We start from the raw sequence: 22,116 nt of genomic DNA on the forward strand, positions 1-22,116 counted from the left end.
CTGCTGACCAATTTCTCCAAAGGTCATTAAAGGAGAATTGATGGAAGATTTCCAAGGTCTTCAACCAATGTAATGCCCTGTTTAATACATAGTCTTTCAAATCTTGGTTGTTCCTTTCCTTGTCTTGAAAAATTCTGAGATTCCTTTCTTCCCAAAGAGTCCAAGTCAAAGCAGCACGAGCACATCTCCACATAATTCTCCTTATTTTTGTAGACCAATAAAAGGTAGAATGGTTGAAGAGCATGTGAACTTCTGCTGGTAGACTCCAACTACCCCCAAACAACGAAAGTAGCCAAGCCCAAAGGTCTGCAGAAAAGGGACAAGATACTAGTAGATGGTAACAATCCTCACCGTGAGCTCTACAGAGGATACACCAATTAGGAGAAATACAGAGAAAAGGTCTTCTCTTTTGTAGGTTGTCTAAAGTGTTTACTTTCCCATGGAATACTTCCCAACAAAAAGCCATAATTTTTGGGGGGACTAGCCTGCACCAAATTTCTTTAGACGGAAAGGGTTGGTGAGAAGAAAGTTGAGAGATTGACTTGAAGAAAGAAGCACAAGAGAAGGTTCCAATGGGTCTAGGAGTCCAAACTCTCTTATCTGGCTTGGAGGGATCCAAACAAACCTGATTAAGACAACCAAGCAAAATAGAAAGAGACTCAATTTCAGCATCCCTAAGTCCTCTACGAAACCCAAAATCCCAAGTAGGATCTAAGGGTGTTTCCAAAGGTGAAACAAATTTTGAGACCACCTCTTTTTTGTACAAAGAAATAGAAAAAAGCGAAGGGAACAAGTCCTTTAACGGTGAGTCTCCTACCCAAATATCCTCCCAAAAAAGAATAGAGTTGCCAGAACAAACTTCATACCTGATAAAATTGAGGAATTGAGGAAGGGTGTTGCGAATAGCCTTCCATGGTGCTGCTAGGTTAGCTTGCCTCGACACACCAGCATCCCATCCGTTCTCTGACCTCCCATGAATGCTTCCCACCACCTCATTCCACAATCTCTCTCTTTCCAAAGGCCATCTCCACAACCATTTCCCTAACAGAGCTTGATTCTTTCTAATTACCCTCCCAATTCCCAAGCCCCCCTCTTCTTTACTTCTGCACACAATTTCCCAATTAACCAAGTGATCCTTTTTTTCTTGTCCCGACTCCCATAAGAAGTCTCTCATCAACTTCTCCAGTTTCCTGGCTTCCCTAACTGGTATCCTAAAGACAGACAAATAATAGGTAGGTAAGTTAGCCAAGGTAGCTCTTATTAGGGTAATTCTCCCTCCTAAAGAGATATAGTTCCTCTTCCATGAGGCTAATCTCTTCTCAAACTTTTCCATCACTGGGGTCCAAAATCTACTCTCCCTAGGATTTGCCCCTAAAGGAAGCCCTAAATATGACATAGGCCAAGCAGAGGTGGAACACTCAAGACACTCCGCAATAGCCTCGACCTCCCCTACCTCCAAATTTATACCCGCTATGCAGCTCTTTTCCAGATTTATTCTCAAATTAGAGACACTTTCAAATCCTTTTATTATCTCCTTTAGGTTTGCTACCTTTTCACTAATACCTCCTTCACAAAAAATCATTAGGTCATCTGCAAACTGAAGGTGGGTGATAGGGACTTGGTGTCTCCCTATTCTCCAACCCCTAATGGCATCTTCGCTGTCAACCTTAGTAATGATCCTACTAATCACATCAGCTACTAAGATAAAAAGGAAGGGTGAAAGTGGATCCCCTTGCCTGACACCCCTGCAAGCTGGAAAAAAGTCTCTCACCGTACCGTTTACCACAATAGAGTAGTGACAAGTACTGATACACCCAAAGATCCAACTACACTACTTGCCCCCAAGTCCACAGTTTTGCATAACCTCCAATAGAAACTTCCAGTCCACCAAATCATAGGCCTTTTCAAGATCCAATTTACAAATGAATCCTCTCTTACTAGACCTTTTCATTTCCTCCACACACTCATTCGCAATTAAGATCTGATCTGTTATTTGTCGCCCTTAAATGAAAGCCCCCTGGGTTTCACTAATGATGGTAGGGAGGACTGTTTTGATTCTCAATGAGAGCACTTTTAGCCAGAATTTTATAGATGCTTGTCACCAGACTAATAGACCTATAATCTTTTGGGTGGTGGGCATCATTCTTCTTAGGTATCAAGGCCAAAAAGGTGGCATTAATTCCAGGGCTTATAGTGTGATTGTCTGCAAATTCCTTAAAGACTTCAGCTAGATCCTCTTTCAACACCTCCCAACAGTCTTGATAAAAACCTATTGTAAAGCCATCTGGACCCGGAGCCTTGGATCTATCCATTATAAAGACAGCTTTCTTAATCTCTTCTTCCTCGAAATCCCTTTCCAGCCACCTTGCCACTCCTTCATCAATTCTTGGCCAATCCACCCTTTCCATGATTGTCCTCTCTCTCAAAGGCCTTCTATAAATCGATTTGAAGTGGTCCACAAATTTCCTGGCTATGTCATCCTGGTTGGTGAACACCTCCTCTCCTATCTCTAGCTTGGTCACAAAATTCTTTCTTCGTCTCCCATTTGCCAAATCATGGAAGAATCTAGTGTTCCCATCGCCTTCCTTAATCCACTTGTGTCTAGATTTTTGTCTCCAACTGATTTCTTCCCTCAATAACACCTCTTCCAAATCCTTTTTTAATTGTCTCCTTAACACTCTGTCCTCCTCAGTCAGCCCATTGTGAGATTCCTTTACATCCAAGTTCTCTATTTGAGAGATTAGGCCCAATTTTTGCTCCTCAATTCTACCAAACTGATCTCTATTCCACTCTTTTATTTTGGCTCTCAACCATTTTAATTTCTTGTGGAACTTGATCCCCTTCCATCTTACCCCTCTCTCCTCCTCACCCCACCACTCCTTCACTTTTTTCACAAAATCTGGATGGGTAAGCCACATGTTTTCAAATCTAAAAGGTTTGGGTCCTATAGGAAAAGACTCAATACCTATTTGGATAGAACAGTGATCGGAGGTGACCCTGGGTAACGCCCTAGCAACCAAGTTTTCCAAACTATTCTCCCAGGCAAGGTTAAATAGGAATCTATCCAACTTCGAGCACAAAGGGGTTTCCTGAAGGTTGGACCAAGTGTAACTGGCTTGCAGCAGAGGTATTTCCTTCAAATCACAATCCTCAATAAAACCATTAAATTTCCTCATGCTTGTTGAGATTACCTGTTGGGGATTACTGGTTTCATCAGAGAATCTAATGACGTTAAAATCCCCGCCAGGCACCAAGGACCATCCCATAGCCCCTTGATTGCATATAGTTCCTCCCACATCTATTCCTCTCTCTATAGGAATTAGGGCCATAAACATTGGTTAAAACCCATACACACCCATTCTCTACATTCTTGCACTTAATGGAAACTGAGAATCTGCCTATCAATTCTTCCACTACTTCCACCACATCCTCCTTCCACAGTGTTACAATCCCCCTCGAGGCTCCCCAAGAAGGAGCCGAGCTCCAACCTAAACCTCTAGACCTCCAAAAACTCCTCACCCATCTCCCATCTAATTCCATCAATTTGGATTCTTGTAACAACACAATATCAGGTTTTTCCCTTTGGAGTAGGTCTTTGATCACCCTTCTCTTCCTTGCACTCCCTAACCCTCTTACATTCCAGCTAATAATTTTCATCGGGACAAAGTAGCAAAAGAACCCAATAAGAGGCCATATTCTCCTTATTTTAGGCCCTTCCTCCTATCCCCTCTACCACTGAATTCTAAATCCCCCTCAATGTCTAAAATTAGCCTTTCCACTTCAGATCTTTTTTTCTTATTTGTTCCTTTTCTCCCCCCCCCATCCTAATACAGCAATCATCCTCTTTCTTTTCTCCATCCTTTTCAGCCAATGTCTGAGGAAGAATTTTACCCTGCTCACACTTATTTTGGCTACAACATCTTTCTCCAAGTCCCTCCTTTTTATTTTGTTCCTCCATCATTGTACAGATCAACTCCCAAATTCTGTCCGCCTCCCCCTTACTACTTCCTTCCAACACCCTCTCTCCTCCTTCCACTATCACCCTCTTTCTTACATCAGAACCTTCAGGATGGGAAGCTAGGATATCTGTTACAAGCAGAGCAAACAAGTCAGTACCTAAAACAGAATTGACACCCATACCTGATAGAATGGGGGTAGGACTAGAATCACTGGAAATGACTTGCTGACAGGCGGCAACTGGTTTTAAAGCCTTTCCCCTTTTTGGACAAGGTTGTGAAGTAGACATGGTGAAAGAATCACTTCCTGACAACCTACCCACTTGGAAGACCTTTCTCTGTGTTTCCGACACTGGAATACCCGCATCCATCCTCACAGCCGATTCTTGTCCCTCTCCACCAACATCCTGTAGTTCATTAGACTCAGGGTCAGCTCCCTCGACGAAGGGAGGAGAAGTTTTCATAGCTTTAGAACCATTTTCTTCACCATTTCTAGCCTTCTCGCCACCTGCCTCTTCAGTCTCTTCCTCTAGAAACAACAGCTCTGTATGCAAACTTTCTATTTCAAAAAAATCATTGTTGCTTTTCAGAGACAGACTTCCCAGACTTAGCGTTTCGTCTCTATCAGAATCGTCATTGCTGTTTTGTTCACTTGACCAGTCTTCAATCCCTGTTCTGTTCTCATCACTAGGCTTGAGGTATCTCGGGTTGCGCTTATCTGGTGAGAGACGGTTCGCCAGGTTGGATGGGACCCACTGTAGAGAGCCTCGCGACTGCGAATCTGGAGATTTTTTTGCGCCTGAACTGTTCAAACGAGAGGAGGGGTTCGGGGTAGAAGAAGATAGACGCTTAATTTCGTTTATCAGCTCGTCCCTCCTCCTAGTCACGTGCATACTTAAAGTACCCCTCGGCCCATCTATCTTGTAATGGGCCTTGGGCTAAAGCCTATGGGAGCCCACCTTTACAGCCTTTATTTGAGATGCCTTCTCCAGCCCTTCATCAAGTGGATCCACTTGATTGGGCCCTTCATTTCGTCCCACGTGACCACTTAAAAGGTCACGCCCCCCTGATTTAATGGTCGAACCAGCAACCTTCCCTCTCTGAGGTTGCTTGTTCAGCCCTCTCCCTTTCGAAACTAGTGAATTTTTGTTTGTTTCCCCTGACACCACCTACGCAAATGATCTGCCATTTGTCATAATTTTTTCTTGCTTTCTCCAGGATTGACCTTCCGACTGCCCCATAACTTTTTGGCTTCCCAGAAATTGTTGGCCCTTTTTAGTGAAACATCCCTTCCCATTTGAATTAACCACTCTCACAAGTCCACGTAGTGCTTCTTCTTCCTCCTCCCCTCCAACCATACGAGCCTCCTTCCACAGCACTGCTTCAATGGAGGAAGCTAACCATACAGAGACAAAGCTCCCCTCTGTTCGTACCTCTACCTTTCGTGGAATGTCTTCTGGCTTCACACCACTTAGCAAGATTGCTACTGAGTAAAGATCTCCCCAGAAAGCACCTTTCAAGATTCCTCCACACAACACAGCTATAGATTCTGCTATTTCTTGTTTCCATAGATGGAATGGCAAGCCTATTACACGCACCACCACACCATCTTCGACAAAAAAATCCTTGGAGTTAGATGTTGGATTCCATTTGAAGACTGTGAATGATCCGAACTCAGCCTGAACATTGATAGCTGATATTTCCAAATCATTCTTTAATGGATCTAGGATGGCTTTACAGTTATCGAAGGGGGTTACTATGAAGACACTCTTCAGCTTCAACCAGGTTGCCAGTAAGTCAGCTACCCTCCTCCAATCATTAACCTTTTCCTTGGCTTGTATCACAAGCTTACTATCCCACTCCTCTCTCTCTAGACCTCCCACCATTCTGCAATGGCCTTTTGTTTTTGCCATGACCACTGGCCCTTGTTCTACCCTGCTGTTGCTGAGATATACCTTCTCCTCCCTTATGGAGGCTTTTTTCTCGTTTGCTACTCTTTGAGCTAAGAATTCTTTGAGCAACCAGTCAACTTCCCCCCAACCTTGGTTCTGTTTTCCTGCTGGTAGACACACCAGTTGCCTTTGTCCCTTACCAAAGAATTCAGCCAAAGCTATGAAGAACCCCCTTTCTATTCCTCTTACATTCAACAACATATCTTCTCCCTTCTAATGTACTAAAATCCAGCCAGTTTATCTGCTTACCTTTTGAACAGGCTCCAGCTATGAACTCTCTTAGCCACTCGATCACTTCTAATCCTTCCAGCAGTATTGTACCCTTTTTCGCTTCCCTTACCTTCAGGCTTACCTTCCCCTTAATTCTCATCTCTTCGAACAGGAGATTTTTTGCTTCTATCTTCAAGGATCTCCTCCACTGACCTGCCTGCACGAACTCCATCCCCTCCATTATAATAAAGGGTCATTTACTGAAGCACTTCCTATCCACTTGTGAAGGTCCATTTGTTGTTTTTAGCTTTTTTATTGAAGATAAAAAGAAATTTCATTAAAGAAGAAAAAAAGATTACAAACTGAGAGATGATAAGGTATCACCTGCATCCAATCAGCAAAAAAAAAAAAAAAAAACTGACAAAGAAAACAGAACTAAAATCCATCCAAGCTACGAAGTTCATATTCCAACATATCCCCTAATCTATCATCCAAATCCTCTCTAGAAACTTGGTTAAAAACTGGAGAGACCAGAACCCAGTCTGCAACTGAGTTACTAACAGCTGCCACAATCTTTTTGGGGGCTGTGTGAGATTGACTTGTGGGACTGGCTGATCCACAAGTGTTTCTGGTGGCTGTAATGATTTCTGTTACTCATCAGTGTCGCTCTAATTCATCTCATTTCTGCTCCTTGTGTTTCACAATTCGTGTGGTTCTTGGAGATGGATACCTCAAAAGACATCAAGTCTGGGAACAATAGCTATGTGGGAACTAGTGTTTTTAATGCATAGCTATGTGGGAACTAGTTAGAGTTCCATATCTCAAGGAACCGTTCAACCTAAAAGCTTAAGTGATCAGGTGAGGAACCTTAATAGGTATTTATTCTCTATCATGCCCTTTCATGCAAAATCATATTGGGCTTGAAGCATGGACAAGCACAAGCCCATCCATGCATTTTTCTGAAATTTAATAAATTGTAATTGGGTGGGTGGGGGGGGCATGAGGATCAAACACTAGACCACTTGGTCAAATAGGTTCTGCTACCATATCGAGGAACCATTCAACATAAAGGCTTAAGCTGCTAGGTGAGGTACCTGAATAGGTATTTATTTATTTATTTATTTGATAGTTGAAAATGAGTTCATTAATCAGTCAGAATAAAACTTTACAAGCATCCCTTGGGAGTTGGGGAGGCATGAGATGCAGCCTCCCCTAATCATTACAAGTGTTCAAAGAAAAAAGATTACAAAGCTGCCCAAAATAACCAATCCCTAGTAAACCCTTGTTTTGCAGGAAAATCAGCCAAAGTATTTGCCTCCCTACACAAAATGTGCCTTGTTAAACATTTAACTTTTTTTATGTGATCCCTATAACTCCAAGCAAATGAGTTTGGATTTGACAGCCAGCCCACAATCAACTTAGAATCCCCTTCGATTAATAGGTTCTCCACTGAGTCTGGATTAGCAATCTGAATTCCTAGTACTGCGGCCAACGACTCATCTCTTGTGGAATCCCCTATTCCCACCGGGCCAGAGAATAAAGATATAATATTGCCATTCTCATTCCTCAGGTCTCCTATGCCAGACGGTCTTGGGTTACCTTGACTGCTTCAATCAAAATTTAGTTTAATAACCCCTTCTGGAGGAGTTACCCAAATTGTTGCAGCCCTAGTTTTCCTAACCGAAGTGTGTGAAACTATATCCCAATTCCTCCAAATATCATCAAAGGAGAAAGAATTGAACAAAGTCAAGGATTTCAGCCAGTGAATAGCTCTGGTTAAAATGCATTCCTTTACTTCTGTAAAGGATCTCTTCTTGGAAGATTCTAGCATTTCTTTCTTCCCAAATTGTCCATAGGGTGGCTGCTCTGAAACATCTCCATATACAGCTCCCTCTTTATGTTGGGCAAGCAAAGGTAGATGGAGAAAACAAGAACTTTACCTCTATTGGCTGATTCCACCTATATCCAAACAAAACAAACATCCAATCCCAGAGAGCTGCAGCGAAAGAACAAGAAACCAGTAAGTGGTAACAATCCTCACTATGAGATTTGCACAAAACACACCAGATTGGGGATAAACACAGAAAAGGTTTTTTCTTTTGTAAGTTCTCCAAAGTATCTTACCAAGGTACACCTCCCAGCAAAAAAATAGAAATTTTGGGGGGAATAGGCTTTAGACCAAACTTCTTTTATAGGGAAAGACTTAAGGGAGGTACTAGAACAGAGGGATTTGAAGAAGGATGCGCAAGTGAAAGAACCTTTTGGAATAGGGGCCCACAAACTTCTATCAGGAGAAGTGGGGTCCAAACAAATATTGTCTAAGATGGAAAGAAGTTCAGTAACACAACCAAACTCAGCCTCCCTTAATCCCCTACGAAAACCAAAGTCCTAGTTCAAGGATAAAGGTAATACCAGAGGGGGAAGAAAGACAGAAATAACCTCCTTTTTATAAAGGGAAAGAGAATAAAGGGAAGGAAAAAGATCTTTTAGGGGTTGATTGCCCACCCAAGTGTCTTCCCAGAAAAGAACTGAATTCCCAGAGTAAGTGTCATACCTTACAAATTGAAGGAATTTGGCAGAATGCCATATATTTATTCTCCCATATTCAGATTACAACTGTAAAGTTAGATGGTGTTGTTAATTATTTGGAATGGGAACAATCAGCTAAGTTGTCTATGTTGGGGAAAGTTGGGTATCTTACCAGGAAGGAACCCAAACCCCAGGTGGATGACCCGATATATTTCAAATGGGAACAAGAAAACTGATTGGTCATGTCATGACTGATTTGCTCTATGTAGCCCCATATGGCAAGGAATTATATGTTCTTGTCTATAACCAGCCAAAGACATCTGGGATAAAGTTAGTGCTACCTACCCTCATTATCAGTTAAGGAGAAAGGCTAGTAGTATGAGACAATAGGAGTGGACATGTATTTCTCTTCTTTAAAGGCTATTGAGAGGAGATCATTTGAGGCTCTTGAATGGAAGAACCCTACGAATGCTAATTAGTATAGGAGAGAAACAGAGAAGAACTATGTTTGAGTTCTTTGCAAAGCTGAATCCGGAGTTTGGTTTAACTATTCAACATATTTTAAGTGCATACATAAGTCTACCTACAGCCCGTTCTCTGGTTCAGGGGGAGGAAAACTATAGAGCTGCCATGGACTAATTTCTTGAGAGAGACCATCCTGCTCTTGCTACTTTTAGATACAAGCTAGGTAATGGAGGAAAGAGTATTAAGGGAGTTGCGGAAGAAGGGAAAGCGCGGGTAAGAGTCCACGGAGCGTCGTTCAGGGTAGAAGTCTATGAGGAGGGTCTAAGGGAGAGTGAAGTTTTTCTCAAACAATGTCTGGTTGCCAGTTTTTCAAGGCCCTCTCCCAGTGAAGTAAAGAGTTGGGCATCCTGTTGGTGGGGGAGGCCAGAGAAACTATGAGCAAGACAAACGGAGGGGAACAAAATGCTCTTAGTTTTCCCAACAGAGAAAAAGTGGTTGGTGCGCTGGACTTTGGTAAGTCCCTTTTCTACGACTTTCACATTTCTTTGTCCAGATGGAGCTTTATTGGGTGCAGCGAAAGACGAGAGCTCAAATTTGGACATTAGTGGATTAGAGTATTTGGGGTTCCCCTGCATACATGGTGTTTTCAATTTTTAAAGAGATTGGTGATGCCGCCGGAGGATTCATCGAAGCGGGTCCAAACAATCTTTCCTAGAGAAGGATTGACTCGCTGCGAATCTCGATATGGAGCAAAGATCCGTAAGAGACATCCCAAAATTCTTGGTACTGGATGTTTTGGGTTCCAATTACCTATTGAGATTAGCCATGGAAGATGGTATTGGCAAGACAGAGGGTTGGTGCTTTGTTACAAGGACTTCGAGCAGTAGTAGCGTCCATGATACGGAAAAGTCTCCAGTTTTCAGGGGAAAAAACACAGGTGAAAATCAAATTCCCCATTTGAATGTGAAATCTGACCTGCACATATCTAAGACCGAGCCTACAAGTAATAGCGGCTCTAGGCATCTACATAGAAAATGACGCAAGAAACATTGTGGCCAGAATCTGTCTAAGTGTTCTCACATGGATGGGGATTGGGTTCATCCCACCTCCCATCGGGCGACCGAAGCGATCTACCGTGGTGAACTCCCAGATCGTTCCATGGCAGCAGTCGTTGGTTCCTCCTAAGAAAGATAGTACTTGGGCGAACAATTTGAATTTTGAATTGGTGTGAGAATTTTCTGGGTTGGAATTCCATCGTGTTCGTGGATGTATGGAGGACCAGCCTGTCGGGCTTCATGTCCACCTAGATTTTTGGCATTGATAGGCCCATCAAAATCTTTTCCATCCTAGCACTCATCTTTGAAGGCTCAGTGTTTGGACGCCAGCCAACGGTTTACACCTTCATTGGACACCTCTCGTGAGGTTTCTCAGCCGTTGGTTCTGTTGGGAACCATTTGGTAGCGGTTTAAGCCCATTCTTGGGCCAAACCTCGTGTCGAAGCCCCTTGTTGTATCAGGTGCAGTGTCTGGTCTCGAGTCCACTAGCCCTCCTTTGTGGACCTTAAAAGAAGGTTGTGTTCCTCTCTATCCAGATGAAGAAACAACCTATAAGGCAAGCAACCCGGTTTGCAGGTCAAGAGTTAGTGAAGGTTTTAGGAGTCGCTTAGAGAAGGCACTAAATTTTGGGAACCTTCTAGGGGTGACCTTTTGTATTGACCAAGAAGAGTAGGCCAGAGAATGGTTCAAAAATAAAGAGCTTGAAGGGCTATCTACTGTTTTAGAAGACTTGGATGGTAGTTCGACTTCTGAAGAAGAGCCAGAATTCGAGAGTAATGGTTCAGATTGGTCCGGTGGCAGTTTGGACTATCTCTCAGGGTGTTGGAAATCGAAGCTTCTTGAGTTTTTCTATGATGTGAGAGTAACAAAGCCTCCCAGCGGTAGGCCCAGGCTCAAGTCGAAGCAGAGTGTAAGGAGTAGAGAAAGAAGAGGGAGAGGTAGATGGATTAGGGATGGCAATTTTTCACCCAACCCGCCCATTTACTTCGCGGGTTGTGTTATCAACCCATCACCCAACCCACCCATTTAAATGGGTTGGGTTGTGTGGGTTAACCATTACAAACATAAGTATTAATTCCTTAGCCATTTTTCTTAATTTTCTTCATTTGAATTAAATAATTTATAATTAATGCATTAATTTTCTATTAATTATTTGACTAGATTTAGTTTTGTCTTGAATCAACACACTTCACCCAACATAAATCCAAATCAATTTGACCCAAGTCCGAACCAGTTCAACACGGTCCAACCCGATCTAGCATATACCGATCCGGGTCAACCTGAATCCGAAATAGACCCCGGGCGGGATGGTTCGATATCGCTTGCTTTGCCCGATCCAACCAGTTTTCACATATCTTGACCCAACCTGATTCGAACCAATCTCAGTCAACCCGAATCTGAAACGGTTCCAGGCGGGATGGTTCGGTGTCTGTGTGCTTTGCTCGGTCTGAACCGTCGGTTCCAAACAATATCCACACAACCCGACCCGAATCCAGACTGACCTGATTTACTTACGTTGAACCGCTTCGGGTCAGTCGGTTCAGTCCCAAACCCATGCACAAACCTAATATGGTCAGTCGGTTCAAGTCAATCCAACATTGACTAGGCTGGTCCGGTCCCGTTCGACTAGACTGATCTAGACCTAAACAGTCCGACCGGTTTGAACCTAAGTGGTTAGGTCAAACCCGAAATCCAAACATAGTCAAATGGCTTCACATGTAAAAATAGCATGCATGTAATGTGATTTGAACCTTCACCACTTGTGTAAATAGTAACTGCAATTACCACCAAGCTATGACCAACTTATTTGTTAAAAGAGTTAGTTTATTTTTTAAGTCCACAAGTATAAGATTAATGGGTTTGGGCGCGGGTTGGAATGGGTTAAAGTGGGTTTGGGCTGAACCCAACCCATTTAATTTTATATAACTGGGTCATTAATGGGTTGGTGGGTTAGATGGGTTGGGTTGAAACTCAACCCAAACCCAACCCAACCAATTGCACCGCTAAGATGGACGGCCTCTTTTTCTCTCCCCTTGCCTAACTAGCATGTTCTAGCCATTTGGCATCTAGGTCGTAGGCCAGGTCCTTTTAAGTCTTGTTCAAGTTATTTAAGTTGTTTTTGTTAGACAATTTTGTATGCCCTTAACTTCAATCAGAATGATGTACATTATGAGTTTATTGTAAATGAATAAAAGTACATATTTGATTCATGTTCCCTTGGTATGTTTCTGTGTAATACCCTTAAACTGGACACTTAATGAGACTCGTGTTAGTTTAAAATGTTCACAGGCAGTGGGTCGGTCTGGGGAGACCTATCTTGATAAGGCTGACACTGTTGTGCCACCAAGTCGGTTGGGGTGGCCAGTCTCAGTTGCCAAGGTGAGACCCTAGGCGCATACAGTGTAAGACTAATTGAATCTTTGAACTGGACCAGATTTCCAGTATTGCCCTGGACCTTGGAGATTGATGGGCAAAACTGGAAAGTTACACCCGACCCCTAGACTCGATTATGATACTACACTAGGTGTCGGATTGGGCTGTCTTTGATGTACCAATCAGTGAGATCCTTAGCAAGGGTCAAAACCTGGGTATGTTGGGACAGTCTGAGATTTCATCTGAGTGGGTGATCATAGTCACAGGATCAGCCCTTTGTCGGACAAAGGTAATGATCAGGGATGCACTCTCACTGATGGAAACCAAGACTGCCGGCAGTCGATTTCAATCGTTGAGATTTGTTTTGCAAAGTATATTTTATATGAGATATAAAAGTATATATATTATGGTTTCTAAAAGGTTTGCAAAACGTTTTAATTCCCGGGATCCATATAAGTAGAGAGTGCAACATTGTTCCTTGCAGCCGAGGGAGAGGTCCTCTCTTGTCGGGCGGTGTATGATCATTATGGGCTGAGAGATTAAGTGTAAGACCATTGAGGATAATGCCTGATGGGCTAATCTTGCATCTGCCCACAGTCCCTGTGTGTTACAAGGTGGCTTTGCCCAGGGACCACTTAGGGTAAGTGTTGGGCCCATAGAGCCCGTTTGATGGGTTTCAGGGGGTGCACTGTCCATAACAGTGTATTCGGCCAGGCCTTGTAACAAAGGCTGGGCCGAACCCATGGCTGATGTGTAGATCAATGCTTGGGTCCCACGCCATACAAGGAAGCCCAACTGGGCAGCAGTTAGGAAGGTTAAGTGAGCACATAAGCTTAATGGGCCTAAAGCCCATTTCGAACTGGGCTATTTAATTAGTTAAATATGGGGCGGATTCTGAGATGGATTAGCAAATAGGATAGGGTCTTGACCCTATCCACTTAGAGAGTCCAGATCTAAATGTGATTCAGATCTAGAAACCTCCTAATGAGATTAGGAGAAAGCTAATCTAATCGGCAGATAAGATAGGGGTTAATCCTTATCACCTAAAGAGATGTTTTGATCCAAATAAGATTTGGCTTATTTGGATCAACAACTCCTAATTGGATTAGGAGCTGATCCTTTGGGGTTAAAACAAATAAAGAGGGGGCGGCAGCTTTTAGAAGACATACACACATTCTCTTGAGTGCTGAATAACACAGAAGAAAGAATTAAGCAACCCTGTAGAATTCTTTCTTGCCGCCTCCTTGTTCTTGCCGCCCTGTTTGCCAGTATGATCTCCAGTTGTGGGAGAAGTCAAGATTCGATCTTGACATCAATTCTTTGAGAAAGAATAGATAGGAAGTTGTGCTCACGTGCCATCCTGCTGTTTCTTGTGAAAAACAGAATTCTTGGAGAAGAATACTGTTGATTCTGCTCCATCCTGCATTGCGCCATCTTCAATGGGAGCAGTCTTTGGATCCTTCCTTGGGCGTGAACACCTTCGTTGGGAGATATTACTTCTCCGTATCAGGTATAATCTTCTCCTACTACTTTTGGTTCAGATCTGGTTCAGTTTATGGTTCAAGATTGATCCTTAAAAATATGATTTTCTAAACAGGGAATGCGATTCCCAGTTGAAAGGGAGAGAAAAATTTTGAAATTCGCCCATTTATTCCACAAGATTTGGGCGTTCATACGATGGATCTCTCATCCCTTCAGTTTTGGTGTACTGGTCTCTTTTTGTTCATTGGGAGATGGCAGCTTGTGTGTGGAGTGGGCTCTCTCCTTTTTTTTGGAGGAGTTGTAGGAACTCCTAGTGTATACTCCTTGTATACCTTATTTTTTCTTTAATAAATCAGTAGGAAAAGTTTGGATGACCTGTTTTGATATAAAAACTGTAAAGAAAGAAGAAAATAAAGAGAAGAAAAGGTTTTAGTTGAGAAAGAAAGAGAAGAGAGATAGAAGAGAATGGGAGAAGCTAAAATTAGGTCTAGCTGCCCCTTTCATTAGATTATATACTCACAAATAAAAGAGGGTACAAAGACAAGTATGCCCTTAGTAAGTTGGCTACTTGCAAGAACTGAATAAGCACTCTTAGGCCCAATAACTCCCTAACTATGTTATGTAAATAAAAACAAGTAATATCAGTCCAAAACTCAACAAAATCATACCTTATCTTCTTCAAAAAAAAAAAGTATTAATATTGAGAAGGCAGAAGTTCTATGTGACTATTGTAAGGAGCCCAAGCACAGTTGAGATTGTTTCTGGAAAGTTTAGCCTCGTTTAAAGCCAAAATGGATTGCTGTTTTCTCAGATGCACCTACCTATTCATTCCACCAGTGGTATGTCATCGGGAAATTCTGAATTGCTGGACAAGCTTAGAGGGCTCCTTGTTCATCTTAAGAATTGGTGCAGGTTCCACCTCTTCTGGACCTAGTCCTAGTGCTCCTTTCATTACTTTTGCCAAGTGAGGTTTGTATTTGGGTGCATGCCTCTGCTCTTAGACCTTCAACAATTGATTTTGGTGCCTCAAACCATAAGACCAATATGTTCTCATTTTGTTTCTTGTAAGTTATGCTCCTGTCATCGTTTTCAAGGCGCCAAGGCGAGGCTAGGCGACAAGGGGGCACCTTGTTGCCTAGTCGCCTAGGCAATGGATTTTTTTTAAGTAAAAATCACATATCCTAGGGTAGTTCCCTAGGTTCCATAACCAACTTTCTTCTATTGGAGGAAATAACCAACAGAAGGAAGAAAAATCTGAAAATAAGGGAAGACCGACGAGCAACAATTATAATGGACTCAGAAGTGGTGGACTGGTTAAAAGGTTTCGTAGATGGTCTACTTTTTGCAGAAAGAACACAAGGATGGGGAAATGAAATGACTTACAAAGGGAAGAGATTCACAGTAGCAAACAAAAGGAATAGAAATGAAGGATTTATAGTTTTAACAGAGTTTTTTGTCAAGGGGAGAAAACAGATAATATGCCTACCAGAGGGACAAGCTAAACAGGGGTGGAGGACGGTTTCTGGAGCACTTGATGAATTCAACCAGAAAAAATGGGAGTTACTGGACAACGAAGAACAAGATAGAAGTAAAGAACTTAACTCAGGGGTCATAGGTGAGAGAATAATTGGGAAAACGAACCAGCAATATAATTCGTTCTTTCCCATTTCAGTACTCTCTACTGAAACCAGTTCGAAAGTAATGTGTGAGGGAAGGAATGCGGACTGGGGCAAGAGGAAAGTTGTAAAACTTAAAAAAGAGGTTGAAGATTGGCAAGAAGTGTTGTACATACTGGTGGAGAGTCGCTTCAGCCAAAGGAGAAAATCACCATAATCCCGTTTGATAAGTGTAAGGCACTTCTGGACATGGCCCAACTCCAGAGTGAAAATAGAATACTTGAAACTTCACTTAGCCAGATTGCAGTAGAAAATTGGTCGCCCTCCTATAACGAAGTGAATATCTCTCAGAAAACCCTAGTGATCAAGATCCTAGGTTTACCTTTTAATCTGTGGCAGGAACACATCTTCCACAAGATTGCGGCGGTTTGTGGAGGTGTTCTGGAAGGATTTTCTATGCAAAATCTTCTAGTGGTAAAACTCAAAGTGGCAGGAGCAAGATTGGAAAAAATCCCAAGAAGCCTGGATATTTTCGCCAACAACTGCTGGAGAATGGTGTGGCTGGCGTCGGAAGTCGAAGCATCTCTGGAAGAGTTCGGAGGTTGAAGAAGGTGCTGACGTGGACTGTTGGAGAACATGTGGCATCAGTTGGGTGGACCGCCCAAAGGGCCAAGTTGACCAAAATATTGGGGGAACTGAAAGGTCACGTGAAAGATTTAAGCAGAATTTATTATCATTCAAGGGAGTAATTTCAAAAAAATTTAAATGGGATCCAACGGCCCAGATGAAATCTTACGTGGAGGTGCTGAAATCTAAAGGTGGGCCATCTCAAGCCGGGTCTTGAGTTTCAAGTCGGGTCACGTGACCCTTTAAAAAATCATGTGTGCAGCTCCTGTGCGCCTTTGGGGGACGATGATTGTGGTCTATCATCGTCCCCAAAGGCCTTTGTTCGTTCGTCTCGTCCCCATACAAAGGCGGAAATCAGAGATCCCCCCCTCCTCTTTCTCTGGTTGTCGGCATGTCATCGGCGCTTGGGATGAAGCTTCAATGGAGGCCAGCTACTGAAGAGAACTCCATGACGCCTGAGAAGTCGAACCCTCGCTACAATAGGATCTCACAAGGAGACTCTGAAGATGACTCAGAATGGGAGGCTTCGAGAGATGTGGAAGAAGATGATGGAGACCTGTCATCAAGTATAGGCAGCATTAACTCAACAAAGGCCTGCAACTTCACAGACTTTGAAGCTCTCGGGACTGAACTGCTCTTTATCGGAGATGCTGGTATGGAAATTTTGAAGATACAGGGGATGGTAACTCTACTGCGGAAAGTGGGAGGCCTACAGGTGATTCTCAGAGAGAGAAGAAAATAGAAAACAGGGTAGCAGATTTGAGGAGATGGGTATCCATTGCAAATCGACCATGGAACCACTTGAGGAACAGCTCCCCCCAGCTGCGCAGGTGGACACTGTACCTGAACCTGAACCATCAAGGTTTGTCTTTGGAGTAATCGGTGAAAACCAGATTCAAGATCAAGGAGTTTCTTTCCCCCTTCCTCTCAATCCAGTTCTTTCTTCGTCCCCACTTTACTGTCAAAATTCATTTGGTATTGATCCTTGTAGTAATCATCAACCTTTGGATTTTGCAGTTCCAGCTGTTGAAACTTCACCGGTGGCGGATAATGACCCATGTACGATAGTAAAAGAAGGTGGGGGAGGAGAAAAAGACAAAGAGGAGGAACAACTTGTGAAATTGATTCATGTGATGGATTTGGAGAAGGATGCTGGGGTAAATGAAGCTGTTGCAGGCATTCAAGAGAAGGAAAAGGAATTCTATGGGTTAGATGAGGGAGAAGATATCTGTAGAGAGACACCCAAACTAAAAGGAAAGGAACGAAAAGACGCCAAAGGGAAATTCACCAAAGGGAAGGTCTATCTCAGAAAGGAGGCTGAAGATGACAAAAAAAGAAAGAGGAGAATGAATGAGGTGGAAAGGCTGGCTTGTGGTGCTTCCTATGAGAAGTTTGTAAATAGGAAAAAGGAGAAAAAAAGAGGAGAATAGGAATTGGAAATAAGATCGGGTTGAGAAAAAAAAAAGTGGAATGAAGGTTCTTTATTGGAATGTAAGAGGTCTAGGAAGTGCAAAGAAAAGGAGAATTATTAGGAATGTGATAAGAACATAGAGACCGGTAATAGTCATGCTACAGGAGACAGCTTTCGGATTTGGATAGAAGGTGGATAAGAAGTATCTGGAGTAGCAGGGGTCTAAGTTGGTCTTTTGCCCTGTCGTGAGGTGCCTCGGGTGGGATCCTTGCATTGTGGAAGAATGAGTAAGTTGATTGTCAGGAGGAATTGATAGGACAATACTCAGTATCAATAAAAGCCAAGAGGATGAATGATGGAAGGGAGTGGGTGTTGACTAATGTGTATGGCCCGAATTCATATAGAGAGAGGAATACATTCTGGGAAGAGCTAGCTGCAGTCAGGGGCATTTGGGAGGGTTCGTGGTGTTTGGGTGGAGATTTAATGTAATAAGATACACAAATGAGACAAAAAACCCCAATCAGCCCTTAACAACTAGTATGAGACACTTCCATGGATTGGGAAGAGTTGTGGGGAACCTTAACACTAAAAGCCCTACCTAGAGTGACATCTGATCATTGCCCCTTAAGCCTCTACCAAGAAAATCTTATTGGAGGATCCACACCTTTTAGATTTGAGAATATGTGGCTAGAAGTTCCAAATTTTTTGCAAAAGGTAAAAGAATGGTGGTCAAAAGGTGGAATAAGGGCTAGAGATAAAGTGGTGAGTTTCTCCAAGAAACTGAAAAGATTGAAGGAAAAGGTCAAGGAGTGGAACAAAGAGGAATTTGGAAAACTTGAGGTCATAAAGGAGGATTAGCCAAGAAAATAGAGAAAGTGGACCAAAAGAAGGCCCGGAAAGAGTGTGGGCCAGAGGATAGAGCTGAAAGATGAAACTAAAATGTGCAATTGGAAGAGATCCTAAGAAAGGAAGAAATTTCTTAGAGGCAAAAATCTAGGTGTAAATGGCTTCTAGAGGGAGATGAAAATACCAGATTTTTCCACTCCCTAGCAAATGGGAGAAGACGGAAAAACCAAATCTCCAGTATAGAGGTGGAGGGAAGAGTAGTAAATGTAAAGGAGGAAATTGAAAGGTGCTTCGTGGATCATTTTAAGTCAATCTTTGCATCCTCTAATGAAAACAATGCAGAATTGGGAGATTTACAGTGGGACAGAGTGACAGAATCCGAAGCTAACCTCCTAGAAAGAGCTTTCAGTATTGAGGAGATACATGAAGCAATTTTCTCGATGGATAGATCTAAAGCTCCGGAGCCAGATGGATTTTCAATAGCTTTCTATTAGGATTGTTGAGAAATCTTGAAATATGAATTAATGAATGTATTTGTGGAGTTCTATCAAAAAGGAAAGCTATCGCCTGGAGCAGATACAACTTTTATTACTTCAGTGCCAAAAAAGGAGGCCAAAACCCCCAAGGATTACAAACCAATAAGTCTTGTGGGTAGCTTGTATAAGATCATTGCTAAAGTCCTGGCTATTAGGTTGAAGACTGTCTTGCCCTATGTTATCTCTCAGAACCAATGAGCTTTTGTAGAAGGGAAACAAATTGTGGATCAAATCTTAGTGGCAAATGAATGAGTGGCAGCTAAGAAAAAACGTGGCAAAGGTTTGATTTGTAAATTGGACCTAGAAAAAGCTTATGATATGGTGGATTGGTCCTTCCTATTGAATCTTATGGAAAAGATGGGGTTAGGTGAAAGATGGAGGATGTGGATTAAAGAATGTATTAGCTCGGCACATTTTTCTATTCTGATGAATGGGGTAACAAAGGATTTCTTCCAGGCTAAAAGAGGACTAAGACAGGGTGATCCCTTATCCCCATTCTTATTCACTTTTGTGGCCGAGGTCTTGAGTAGACAAATTACCAAGGCTGACCAAGGAAACCAATTTAAAGGTTGGAGGATGGGTAGATCAGAAGTGGTGGTGTCTCATTTGTAATTTGCTAATGACATAATCATTTTCTATGAAAGCTGTGATGAATCCAGTTTAAGGAATCTAAAAAGATTGGTGGATGAATTTCAATAGGCCTCCAAACTGAAAGTCAATTGGGGAAAAAGTTGTGTAGCTGGAATCAACATTGAAGGGGGAGGGGGGGACATCCAAGCCATGGCAAATCTGCTAGGCTGTGAAGTGAAAAATTGGCCTCTAGAATACTTAGGTATGCCCTTGGGTGGGAATCCAAAAGCTGAAAGCTTCTGGAAACCGGTGCTAGAGAGGTTCACAAAGAAGTTGGCAATGTGGAAGAGAAATTATATATCCTTGGGGGGAAGAATCACCTTGATAAAATCTACACTAGCAAACCTACCCACTTATTTCCTCTCCACCTTTAAGATCCCGGTGAAAATAGCTAGGAATTTGGAGAAGATTATGAGGAACTTTTTGTGGGAACCAGGCGAAGAAAAGAAAGATCATTTAGTGAAGTGGGAGCAAGTTTGTTACCCTAAGGAGCAGGGTGGATTAGGTATAGGGAACTTATTAAAGAAAAACAAGGCCCTTCTAGGGAAATGTCTATGGAGATTCCCTTGTGAAGAAGATAGGTTGTGGCACAGGGTCATTAAAAGCATTCATGGTAAAGAAGATAACGGTTGGGATGCAAAATTAGCCCCCATTGCAGCTCCAAATTCTCCCTGGAAGGCAATCTTTGAGGTATATCCAACATTTCTTCAATTTATCAGGTTTCATGTTGGTCGTGGCAATAAAGCTTTATTCTGGGAAGACCTTTGGGTTGGGGATGTGCCTCTTATGGTCAAATTCCCAGACCTCTACTACTTATCAAATCATAAAAACAAACATGTTGCTAGGTTTGGTTTGCTTTCAGATTTGGGTATCTCTTGGGATTTTGGATTCAAAAGAGGGTTGAGAGAAAATAAATGTGAGTCTCTAGAGCTTTTGATCTCAACACTTGAGAGGGTCTACTTGGACCAATCTATAGTTGATTGTAGAGTTTGGTCCCCAACTTCTGATGGTTTATTTTCCTATGCATTTCTTTGGTTTGCTCACTCACAGTGAAAGAAATCTGGTCTAGACCAATCCCTCCAAAAGTACAAGCTTTCTGTTGGGAAGTGTTCCTAGGGAAGGTAAACACTTATGATGTGCTACAGAAAAGGAGGCCAAACAATTGCCTCTCTCCTCATGTGTATGTCCTTTGTATGGGTTGTGGTGAAGCCCTAACCCACTTACTTTTATCCTGTTCTTTTGCTTCTGGTATTTGGAATGTTGTTTGCTCTCTCTTTGGATGCAAATGGGTTCCTCCACAAGATGTGGTAAGTCTATTCAGCCCCTCTTTCCTGAGTCAACAGAAGAAAAGAGGAAAGTGCTTATGGAAGGCAGCAAGAGCAGCTATAGTATGGACTATATGGGAGGAAAGAAACCTAAGGATTTTTTCTGGAAAAAGTAAAACAAAGGAGGAAGTTATTGAAGCCATAAAAATCAAAACTGCACATTGGGTGGAGACCATGGAGATATTCAAAAACTATTCCACGAATGAGATTCTAAGAAATTGGGCTGAAGTAGCACAAACAAATGCACCCAAAGTATTTGCAAGTATGGAATGGAAGCCACTGGCACTGAAAAAACTAAAACTAAACTTTGATGGGAGTTCTCTTGGCAACCCAAGAAGGGCAGGGATAGGGGGTGTGTTTAGAAATCATCTTGGTGTGGTGGTGGCACTCTACTTAGGACCAATAGGTTTTGGTGACTCAATTCAGGCTGAATCTCTAGCCCTACTTCAAGGTCTAAAGATGGCTGAGTAGATAGGAACAACAGACTTAGAAATAGATGGAGACTCACTATTGGTCATTTCTTGGGCCAAAAACATCACATCAGTACCTTGGAAGCGCAAATTTATCTTCAGAGAAATTGACATACTTGCAAGGAGGATCAACTCTCAGTTTGGTTGGGTCAAACGGGATGCAAATGGAATGGCGGATACCCTAGCAAAACAAGGGGCAAATAAATCTTCATTGTATTGGGCAAAATTGTAACTGATTGCTGGAGATTGCAGTTTAGATTAATGTCTCTCTGCAATCTTTATCTATTGTAACTGAATTTCTCTGTTATTAATGAAAATTTCTTGCTGATCAAAAAAAAAGTTCTTGCTAGGAGACTAAAAAAGGTGTTACCACTGGTAATATCACAATTTCAAGGAGCCTTTGTGGAAGGGAGACAAATAATTAATCAAATCCTGGTGGCAAATGAGTGTGTAGCAGAAATAAGGAAAAAGGGTGGATAATGTGTGGTGCGTAAGTTGGATCTAAAGAAGGCCTATGACTTTGTTGATTGGTCATTTCTTTTGGAGATTCTAGAGAGAGTTGGCTTGGGGGAGAGGTGGAGATTGTGGATTAAGGGCTGTTTGTGTTCAGTGCACTATTCGATCTTCATAAAT

General features: G+C 42.3%; 1 protein-coding gene across 5 annotated transcripts in view; it reads right to left on the reverse strand.

The window, feature by feature from the left end:
• Window positions 1–22,116, reverse strand: part of LOC104605271 (DNA double-strand break repair protein) — a 52,328-nt gene that overhangs the window by 19,329 nt on the left and 10,883 nt on the right. The window contains exon 1 of one of the 5 annotated variants that reach the window (XR_016081141.1): window positions 16,435–16,570. The exons of the other annotated variants lie outside the window; for them this stretch is intronic. The gene's annotated coding sequence lies outside the window, so the exon portion shown is untranslated. Of the gene's footprint in view, window positions 1–16,434; window positions 16,571–22,116 lie in introns of those variants that run through there. 5 annotated transcript variants of the gene reach the window in all.

The sequence above is a fragment of the Nelumbo nucifera genome, chromosome 1 (genome assembly GCF_055504915.1).
Source record: "Nelumbo nucifera cultivar China Antique chromosome 1, China Antique-T2T, whole genome shotgun sequence".
In the NCBI taxonomy this organism is placed as follows: domain Eukaryota; kingdom Viridiplantae; phylum Streptophyta; class Magnoliopsida; order Proteales; family Nelumbonaceae; genus Nelumbo; species Nelumbo nucifera.